Source organism: Haemaphysalis longicornis, unplaced genomic scaffold (assembly GCF_048455015.1).
Source record: "Haemaphysalis longicornis isolate Haplotype H1 unplaced genomic scaffold, Haemaphysalis longicornis Haplotype H1 scaffold_34, whole genome shotgun sequence".
Classification (NCBI taxonomy): domain Eukaryota; kingdom Metazoa; phylum Arthropoda; class Arachnida; order Ixodida; family Ixodidae; genus Haemaphysalis; species Haemaphysalis longicornis.
Genome location: NW_027526351.1, coordinates 220,468 through 230,276, shown reverse-complemented (window position 1 = coordinate 230,276; position 9,809 = coordinate 220,468).

The following is a 9,809-nucleotide window of genomic DNA, read 5'->3' as shown; positions in this document are numbered from 1 at the left end:
AGGAAACACTCCGACGCCGACTGCCTCCCACGCCCCCGTCGACCTGATGAAGATAGCACGTTCTTCGGAGTCGTAACGCAGAGCTATTAGCCGCCCAGCAACGTGCCGACCCCGACATACACGTCATGATCGACTACCTCGAAGTACGCAACGTCACGTGCCTAGGTTGTTGAGACGAAATTAACCAGCATTCAGCCTGAAAAACTCCGTCCTCGTGAAGAAGGGTTTTAGCCCCGAAACGAGAAAGAATCATCGTCTTGTCATCCCCGCCGACCTTCGTGACGAAATCTCGGAAGCATGCCACGGCGATCCAACTTCCGGACATCTCGGCACAGCTCGCACTATTGGAAACATCAAGACGAAGTACTACTGACGCATTACATCCGACGTCACCCAATACGTCCGGAGCTGTCATTACTGCGGCGATGAAAAAGCCACCTACGAGACGCGCCGGAATTCTGAAGCCACTCGCCATCCTATCGAGGACCTTACCGCAGACTGGAATGGACCTTCTGGGTCCGTTCCCTACGTCACGGTCCGAGAACAAGTGGACGCTGGTAGCAACAGGCTACATGACGCGCTACCCAGAGACTGCCACTCTTCGAAGGGGGACTGCACAAGAAGTCGCCAAATATTTCATAAACCAAGTTGTGCTGTGACATGGAGCCCCTGAAGTCCTAATCACTGACTGCAGAACGGCCTTCACTGCGGAGCTTATGCAAGGAATGTCACGCTATAGAAACACGAATCACCAAAGAACGACGGCGTATCACCCCCAAACGAGCGGACTAATGGAACGTCTGAATAAGACCATCAACGATATGTTGTCTATGCACGTCTACGTCGAACATAAGATTTGGGACAAAGTCCTTCCGTACGTCACGTGTGCGTACAACACGACCATCTAGGAAACTACGCAGATGACGCCGTTCGTACTTGTCTACAGAATACGGCCGACTATAATGCTTGACGCCATGCTTCCGCACGTAGAAGACGACGACCTCAACGCCGACGTCCAAGATTACCTTCGGCGTGCGATGGGGGTTCGCCAGCTCGTTCGAGTTCCCACAACGGACCAGCAGCTGGTAAATTCCTGACGCTACAACCTCCTATGCCGAGACGCCCTATTCCTCCCAGGGGATTGTGTGAGTTTGTACTCCCATCCGACGACGTGGACTCAGTGAAAAGCTTCTGCGAAGGTATTTCAGACCCTATCGAAATCTACAACGTGTTGGCCAACATACCTACGAGGTGATCCCCGATGGTGATTCCGGAACATGACGACGCACGCGAACCGATGTCGTCCACGTGCTTCGCCTGAATCCTTACTACGCAGTATGACGGACTTTTTTTCTTGTTTGTTCGGACTGTATTTGAATTTAGCATCGGGTCGATGCCCTCTTAGAGGGGGCGTTATGCCATGAACCATGTTTTGGGTTTTTTGCTTATGTTTGTTGTTTTTGCCGACCGGTTGCGCCGGGCTATGTTACCTTTGTTATCCGTGGGTCAAGTGAAGCGCATGCTTCAATCTTTATGCCACACGTGATATCTCCTTTGATAGGGAGATTGTTTCGATGTAACGTCACCATACTAGAATACTTTTATTTGATATACAGTGTTCTGTATGCACATCGACTGTTCCAGAAAGCCTTGCGCCGAGAGATAAATCCCCGCAGAGCAGACGGCGTTGCATTTGACCGACCGACGCTGGCCTGCGCACGCCACTTTCTTGACTGCTGGTTCGCCGCCTGTGTATTTAATGAGTTGTTAGGGTAGCACGGGATCGCTCCCATAAACTTGTTTGCCTTCAAGGCACCTGCGCCGTTTTTGGCCTCGTGAAAATATACTTCCGTTAGTCAGCCTTCGTACGCTTATTTATTAACTTACAAAGAACCGCTTGTTTATTATGTCAGCTGGGTGGAGACTGTCATGCTTTGCCGTTTCCTAATTAAAGCTTTCGTCTCCAGACAATGTGTACCAGTATGCTGTTTAGCGATGTTAACTCCGAGTTCTATTGCACACTCCGGGATAATGCCTGCAAGATTGTCGCTCGCTTCAAGTGTCGTAAACTGTGCTTCCTTGGTTAGCGGCGAGTATCGGTTCTGAATACGAGTTGTGAATTTGTCAACTTTGCGTCTTAACGTTAGCTTATTTATCGACTTGTGCTTCTTCTGTGCTAGCTTGTTACAAGTTAGGTTCGTTGTAGAGGTTGAGTGGTGTCTTCATGGAGGTTGGTGAATAACCCTATGACGAGACGAGGCAAGTAGATGATGAAGAAAAAGTTTATTTACACCTATTTACAGGGGACGACGAAGCATGAACATAAAATAACACAAAACAATGAAAACTGGATTACAATAAAAGGCGCCGCAGCGCACAAGGGGTGTATCGCGGCACGATCCCTGGCGGTGGCCCGGAGGCCAAAAAGGGGCCAAACCGCCGCACGGTTGGTTGGAAAGGTTCGTGGGGTTCTGGCGCCCAAAAACCGCCACGGAAGCCAGTCTTCGTGCAACCGCGCGCACTCGCAGGTCTCGACAAACTCGTTGCAGGATGCCCGAGCAGGGCGCAGGCAAACCCTCCTCCCCACCGCAGCGCACCTGCCAATTAGGATTTTGACCTCCGCTTTCCGCCCCCTGTTCGTCCCCGAAGGTCTGGAGGACACGAAAGCCTTCCCCGACGCCGCCTTAAAAGCCGCCGGCGAGGCCCATACAAAGGGTTGCGACTCGCTGGCGTCGGCGGCGGCTGCCCATCGCTCCCGCCGAAGGAGAGGGACAAAATAAGGCCACGAGAAGAAGGGGGTCATCGCCCTGACGGGGTCGATCGGCGCTGTCATCCTTGCATTACGGTTCCTTCTGAAATTTAGCCTACTTCGAGATATTACCGTCCTATGGTGACTACACCTCACCCTTGCGAGCACTTGCACACCCCTGCACGACGCCAGGGCGTCGCATAGTATGGTTTATTGCATTTTATACTCCCCATTCGGGCTCTTCCACGTCCAGCTCCGGTTTTCCTCTTTGCGGAATCAGGTATTCGCGATGAGCAGATTATACCATTATGCAATTTCTACTATTAGGTCCCCGGTGGATTCCCACCAGGGGGCCGCGGAGTGCAGTTGTTCTTCGTATGGGCTCCTGCATATCCAGATCGTAAGCACGGTTCTCTCTATTCTTCACCCAATCAAAGTATATCCCCATAATTATGATCAAGTGCTGAATCACCAGAGGTCAAGATTCACCCACTCGGACCATCCAGTCATCAGAAAAGGGCCTCGGACAGCACGGTTCGCAGGTTAGGCCTAGTGACCCGGCGGCGTTCCAAACAGCGAGTTGCTTCTACCACAGCTGGCGTGGCGGCGGCTGCCTGCGTGACGGCAGCTGCGCCTGCCGAAGAGACGGCGCGTTCGCAACAGGTACCGTTGATGCTCCAGGCTGGTACCTCAAGGTGTTCCCCGAAAATGGACAACGAGACGCCGAAGCAAGTTGGACAGGGCAACCAGGGCTTCGCCCAGCCGCTCCCTCAAGGTACCGAGGATGAAGATGACGAGATTGCTATGCAAGAGTACGACGACCCTACGCAAGACGACAGCGACGATGGATGGCAACGAGTCGTACTTTCCAAGAAGAAGCGGCCAACGCGAAATGAACGGGTAAGTCGTTCACGTATCAACCTTCAACTGAGACCACTTGCTAAGATCCGCATTAGAGAAATTCCGCGTCGCGCAATAGCCAATGCTATAGGCTATACCGCTCCCTCCGCTGAACTCGCCGAAATGGCTGCAGTGACTCTCGATGATGCCGCTAACAGTGCTCACATTGCCCTGTATGACGAAAATCACGCAGCCAAACTACTTCAAATCGACCACCTCACATTCCGTCAGAACGGGAAAGTTGAGACAATCGAAGTAGTCATTGAACCCATGCAGTCTAACAAGAATACCATTCGAGGTGTTAATCAAGTGGATCCTGCAGATAGCAATGAAATTATCTTGAACTGCGTGCGTTGCGAGCAAGCCGACATCATCCGCGTCCAAAAGATTGGTAAATCCAACAAAGCTGTACTTACTTTCGACTCTACCACTCTGCCTCGGGTTGTGAAGTACTACATGAAGCTTGTAAGGGTGGTGGACTACCACCCTAAACGGATTGTCTGTTTTAATTGCCAGAATTTAGGTCACATGGCAAAATTTTGCCCATCACCTAGTGTTTGCAAAGAATGTGGGCGGTCTCACACTGACACAGATGAGTGTGAAGAAACAGTTTTTTGTGTCGCATGTAAGGAGGTCGGCCATCTCTCGGTCAGCAAAGTCTGTCCAAGCCGCCTCCCGAAAGTGGCAGAGAGATCAGGGCAAAAAGATCACAAATCAGATGCTACAACTGATTTCCCTTCAACCAGCTCCTTGCGTCCAGCTTCCAATGGAGTATCTTGGGCCTCAAAGGTGGTTGGTCGAAATAAGGATAACGAGCACTCTATCACTGCTGCTCTCCCATCTACTCATCCGGTCATGGTCGAAAATGCCAAACTTAACAAAGAACTTCCGGATCTCCGAAATGAATTGCAGATTCTAAGAAACGAGATGGCATTCATTCGCAAAAATATGCCCCGTAGGCAGTCGGCGTCTCCGCAACCACTGAAGACTTCGGAACGGCGCAGTCGGTCGCGAGTTTCCCGCCAAAAGTTAAATGCCACCCAATCCACGCCAGGCACCTCGTCGACGTACATCACTGAGCAGACGCTGGTGCAGCGGGAAGCGAAATTGAAATTTGAAAGCGCTAAAGAATGGCAGAAGGCCTTCAGTGGCATCTCTGGTTTACAAGACCAGTTCAACTTGCTAAAAGGAAGAAATTCACCGAGTTTTTCAGCTGATTCAACAGTCAACTCCGCAGGACACTCCCGAAGAAGCCAAACGGAAGAAGAAAAACTCCCGTTAAATGCCAACAGCATCACTCGGTATTCCAAAACGGCTCATTGTGCAATGGAACTGCTGCAGTTTCGTTCAAACTGGACCCCTCCTTAAGCACCAAATTTTAAATCTACAGCCCCTTGCTCTACTTCTACAGGAAACTAGAGGTCCTTGTAAAATACCGAATTATGCCTCTTTTACTGATCCCAAAATTACTCACTTTTCCAAAGACCCTTCTAAAGGTCCTACTGCCTGTGGGCAAGCAGCAGTCCTTGTACACAAGTCTTGCCAAGTAGTTCAACACCACTGGGATGGTGCAAGCAACAATAACCGTGAGGTAGTTGTCGTTCGCATCACTCCTCCTGGAGGAAAATCTCTCTTAATTATCTCTGTCTACTATCGTCCCGAATGCAGTTCTCGTAACCATGGCACTTACGATTGGTTGCCACATATCCTGTCCCTTAACTTCTCCGGACCAATAATCATAGGCTAAGAGTACCCTCTGGCGTTACTTAACTTCGGATGTACGCGGTAAAAACTTGGAAGAGGCCATTGAGTTCAGCCAATTGCAGCTGCGTAATGAACCTTTCACCCCTACACGCGTCGGCCTACATTCTTCACAAAAGGACACCACGCCCGATCTTACCTTCACTACTCCGGGTATAGTCAAAACATGGCAAACTGCCACCTGTACCTGGGGAAGTGACCACTATCCAATTTTGCTGCATCTCAATACTAAGAAACTTCGGCCCAAGCTCAAATATTCAGTAGTGAACTGGACCGCCTTTCGGAATTCATTCAATATGGACTGCATTTCCACCCTTCCCGACCTTGTCTCTTCTATCACTACAGCGAGGCGGGAAGCCACTGAGTCGGTGGACAGCACTGTCGATGTAGCGCACCCGGACCACCACATGTATCAGCTACTGCGTACTGCGGAGCGACTTACTCACCGGTATCGTACTCAAGACAAGCGGCACAGCGATCTTATGAAACTGAAGAAACACTATAAGGTCATTCAAGAATATCAAAAGATTTTACAGACTGAGAAATGGCATCATCTCTGCGACCGCCTAGGTCAAGAAAGAGGCCTGTCACCTCTTTGGGCCATTTTTCGAAGCCCAAGCGGTTAGGCTAAAGCAAAGCTTCCCATTGTTGAAGAGTTTTGCCTTCAGTATAACTACCCCGACGTTGAGGAGGTCGTTATCACTACCCTTTTTCCTCACGCGACTACGGATCGGACTTCACTTCAACCCCTCCCTATAATCGACATTCAAGAACCCCTTGAAGATCTCGACATTCCTTTTACCATTGGAGAACTTCAGATTGCACTGAGTCAAGGCAAACCAAAATGAGCCCCCGGTCACGACTTGGTCACGTGGCAAGATCTTCGAAATCTGCCGCATACTGGACAACAAATTCTTCTTGACATCGTGAACAATTCATAGGATACAGGCCAAATTTCGGAACACCTCAAGACAACTATCATTCACCCCATTCCAAAGCCCGGAAAAGATGCTCGTAGACCCGAAAATCTCCGTCCTATTGCCTTAACACCGACCATATGCAAATTAATTGAAAGATTGCTACATAATCGAATGCAACACCATCTTGAAAGAACTGGCTGGTTCCACCCATCACAAACTGGTTTTCGGCCTAATATCGGGACCCATGATTATCTATGGTTACTGAGGAGAGTGATTAATCGCACTTCCCGAAGGCACTTACCAGAATTTGTACTTGCTCTAGATATGCATAAAGCTTTTGATAGCGTGAACCAAGAAGGAATCCTGAAGGAGCTTGCCCTAGCATTCCCAAGTCGCAAGGCTCGAGCTTGGATTCGAAATTTTCTACAACATAGACCCATACGACTAAGTTGCCCAGGGCGTGATCCAACTACATATTACCTTGATCGGGGCGTCCCTCAGGGGTCCATCCTCGGGCCTATTCTCTTCAACCTTGCCATGAACAGAGTTGCCCGGCAACTAGAAATCGACTCATCAGCTCGGTTTGCCATGTACGCTGACGACATTGTTGTCTGGACAGAAGGGCAGGACTATCAAACCAAAGAAAAGATGAAAATTGAATTACAAGCCGCAGTTTTTAGCTTGATTCAGACGTTATCTACTTTTAATTTGGACTTTTGTCCTCAGAAAGCCGAACTTATCAGCATCGATGGCAGACGAGACACGAATCCGTCTCAGACCATCACTCTCTGCATCAAAGATACTGATATCACGTCTAAAAATGGCACTATGCGTCTCCTTGGCTTGAGACTTGGAAGCTGTAACAGCCCCCGCAGTTGGATTCGGCATCTCCGCACAACTTGGCCTGCCACGATGCACTTCGTCAGTCGAATATCCAACAAATACGGCGGTGCTCAACAAGCCTCATGCCAAGTGCTAGCAAGAGCAGTGGCTCATGGCCGCATTACTTATGGGTTCCCTATTTACGACCTCAGTCCTCGACATCTGCAGGACTTAGATATCCTCAATAGATCCTTGATCCGCACTATTGCAGGTCTCCCACGCCACACTCGGACTGACCTTCTTGAACAGGCTGTACCTCTTCCACCGCTTCAAACATTATATGACGAAACGGTCTCACGTTTTCAGAAACATCTAGAATGCTCTCCGCAAGGGAGAGCAGTTGCGAAATGGGACAGGCTAAATAGCGTCTTCGATCCAGAGCCCTTCTCTGGAGGCATTCCTCCATGGGAACGTCCTCCTCTACGAGTACTGAGACAACGCCCCCGTCTACGTGTAAATCGTAACGGCGGGGAACTTCTGGTTAAAAAGATATGCCAAGACAAGGCAGAAGACGAATTAGACATCTACACTGACGCAGCCGTCTATGAAAGCGCAGCGGCAATCGCCTGGAGATGCCCCGATGTGCCTCTGCTTAGCGGATCACGACAAATTACCAATGTCTACGGTCTTGTTGAAGAAGCTGAACTCTTCGGCATCCTCGGAGCTTTACAACATCTACAAAATTGTGTTTCTAATCTGCCGTCTCGAAAATACCGCATTATAACCGACTCACATGTTGCACTTCGGGAACTAAACCACCCCTTTTCATTAAATTCAACGGCCACTACAATACTTCGAACTATTCAAGAGTTACGCTGCGAACATGTTCAAATCCGCATGGTCTGGACCCCGGCTCACACCTTAGGGACCACAGGTAACCATATGGCACACACTGCTGCCCGGGAGTGTATCTTCAACCCTCCCATGGCTACCTCTTCGGTCCCACCCCATAACGAGCCTGCTCCTCCACAACCGGACACATCCCTTCCTATTTGGCCCCAGCAATACCGACAGTACAAGGTGATGAGTAGGAAACGGCTGTTTGACGCATCGCAACCAGGATTCATTTCTACTCTCAATTGCCCCAATAGACAAGGAGAAATCTTCGCTAATAAGGTCTACGCAAACTCTGCCTATACTCCGGATGTAATTCGTAAATGGACTCATCCACATAGGGACTCTCCCTCAAAATATCCATTTTGTCAATCACACACTGACTCTAACCTTTTTCATTTAATATGGATATGCACTCACTTTGTTTGGGGTCGAGAACAACTCCTCGCCTCCCATGCCCTCCCAAATGATGTGCAAGAACACTTACTAAGAGTTCGGAGTGACACCACCCTACTTGAAGGAATTGTGCGGTTTTCACTACACAGTGGCCTCTATAAGGTTGTCTGATACGTGGACGACGATCCCTTCTTCAATGTGCCCTTCGCCGAACTTTTGTCCAGTTTGTGCACATTCACAGTAGTGCCCTTCAGTGTGCTTTTTTTTCTCTTACAAAATCAATAGTCTACGTGAACGCCGCTCCCTTATTCAGTGCACCCTCTGGAAGGTCTGCAACTTGTTGCCCAGTTTCTGCATATTCACTGTACTGCCCTTCAATGTGTGTTTTTTACTCAAGAGCACTACAAATACTATCACCTTTCGGTAATATGTAAGCCCTCTCCCCACCCCCACCCCTTATTCCCTTTTCCCCGCCAGGGCTTCTTGCCTCTTTCTCATTAAAGCCTATCAATCAATCAATAGGTCCCCTCTGGTGTAACTACAGTGCAGACCATAGCTCCCAACTGCCTTGTCTGCAGACTGGTTCTTGCCTAATTTGACATTGAAGTCTCCCACCCATAACCACGGTATACTGTGGCTTTAGTTTATTTAGCCGTTGCTGATTCCACATCATAATAAAAGCGTTCAAATAGCTTGTCGTCATGGCTAGATGTAGGCGCGTAGCCCTGTACCACCCTACATTTGTAAATCTTAGTAAGTCTAATTACAAGACCGGATGCCATTTTGTTAATGCTACAGTATTTGTCTAAACGGCAGGTATGCTTTTTTATTGACTATAGATCCCACTCCCCGTTCTCTTCTGTCCACCAGACCATGGTAACATAGTACGCGTCCTTTCTTTCAGCACTGTAAAGACTTCACCTGTCCTTGTAACCTCACTAACTCCTACTAATCTTATTTAACGTCCACTAATCTTTTGAGTGTGTACTCAGAAAGCTTAAGTGGAGGAACCCGGAGAGAGAATCAATGGGGAATTTCTCAGGCAACTAAAGTTGGCAGACGTCATTGTCTTGTTCATACAAAGCAGCCAGAATCTGCAGCGCATGCTTTACGAGTTGGACTCGCCAAGTATGATTGCAGGCTTAAAAATAAACAAGAAAAAATCCAATGTATTATCAAATCATGACGCGAAGCTACACGATTTCCATATAGGCAATGTAGTCTTGGAAACAGTCACCGAATGCGTATATCTCGGGAGAGTCATAGCTGCTCATCCATACCAAAACGGGTAATTACCTGCAGAATAAGCATTCGGTACACTGCTTTTGGTAAGAACTCAGACATCCTGACTGCTAGCTTCCTTTGTC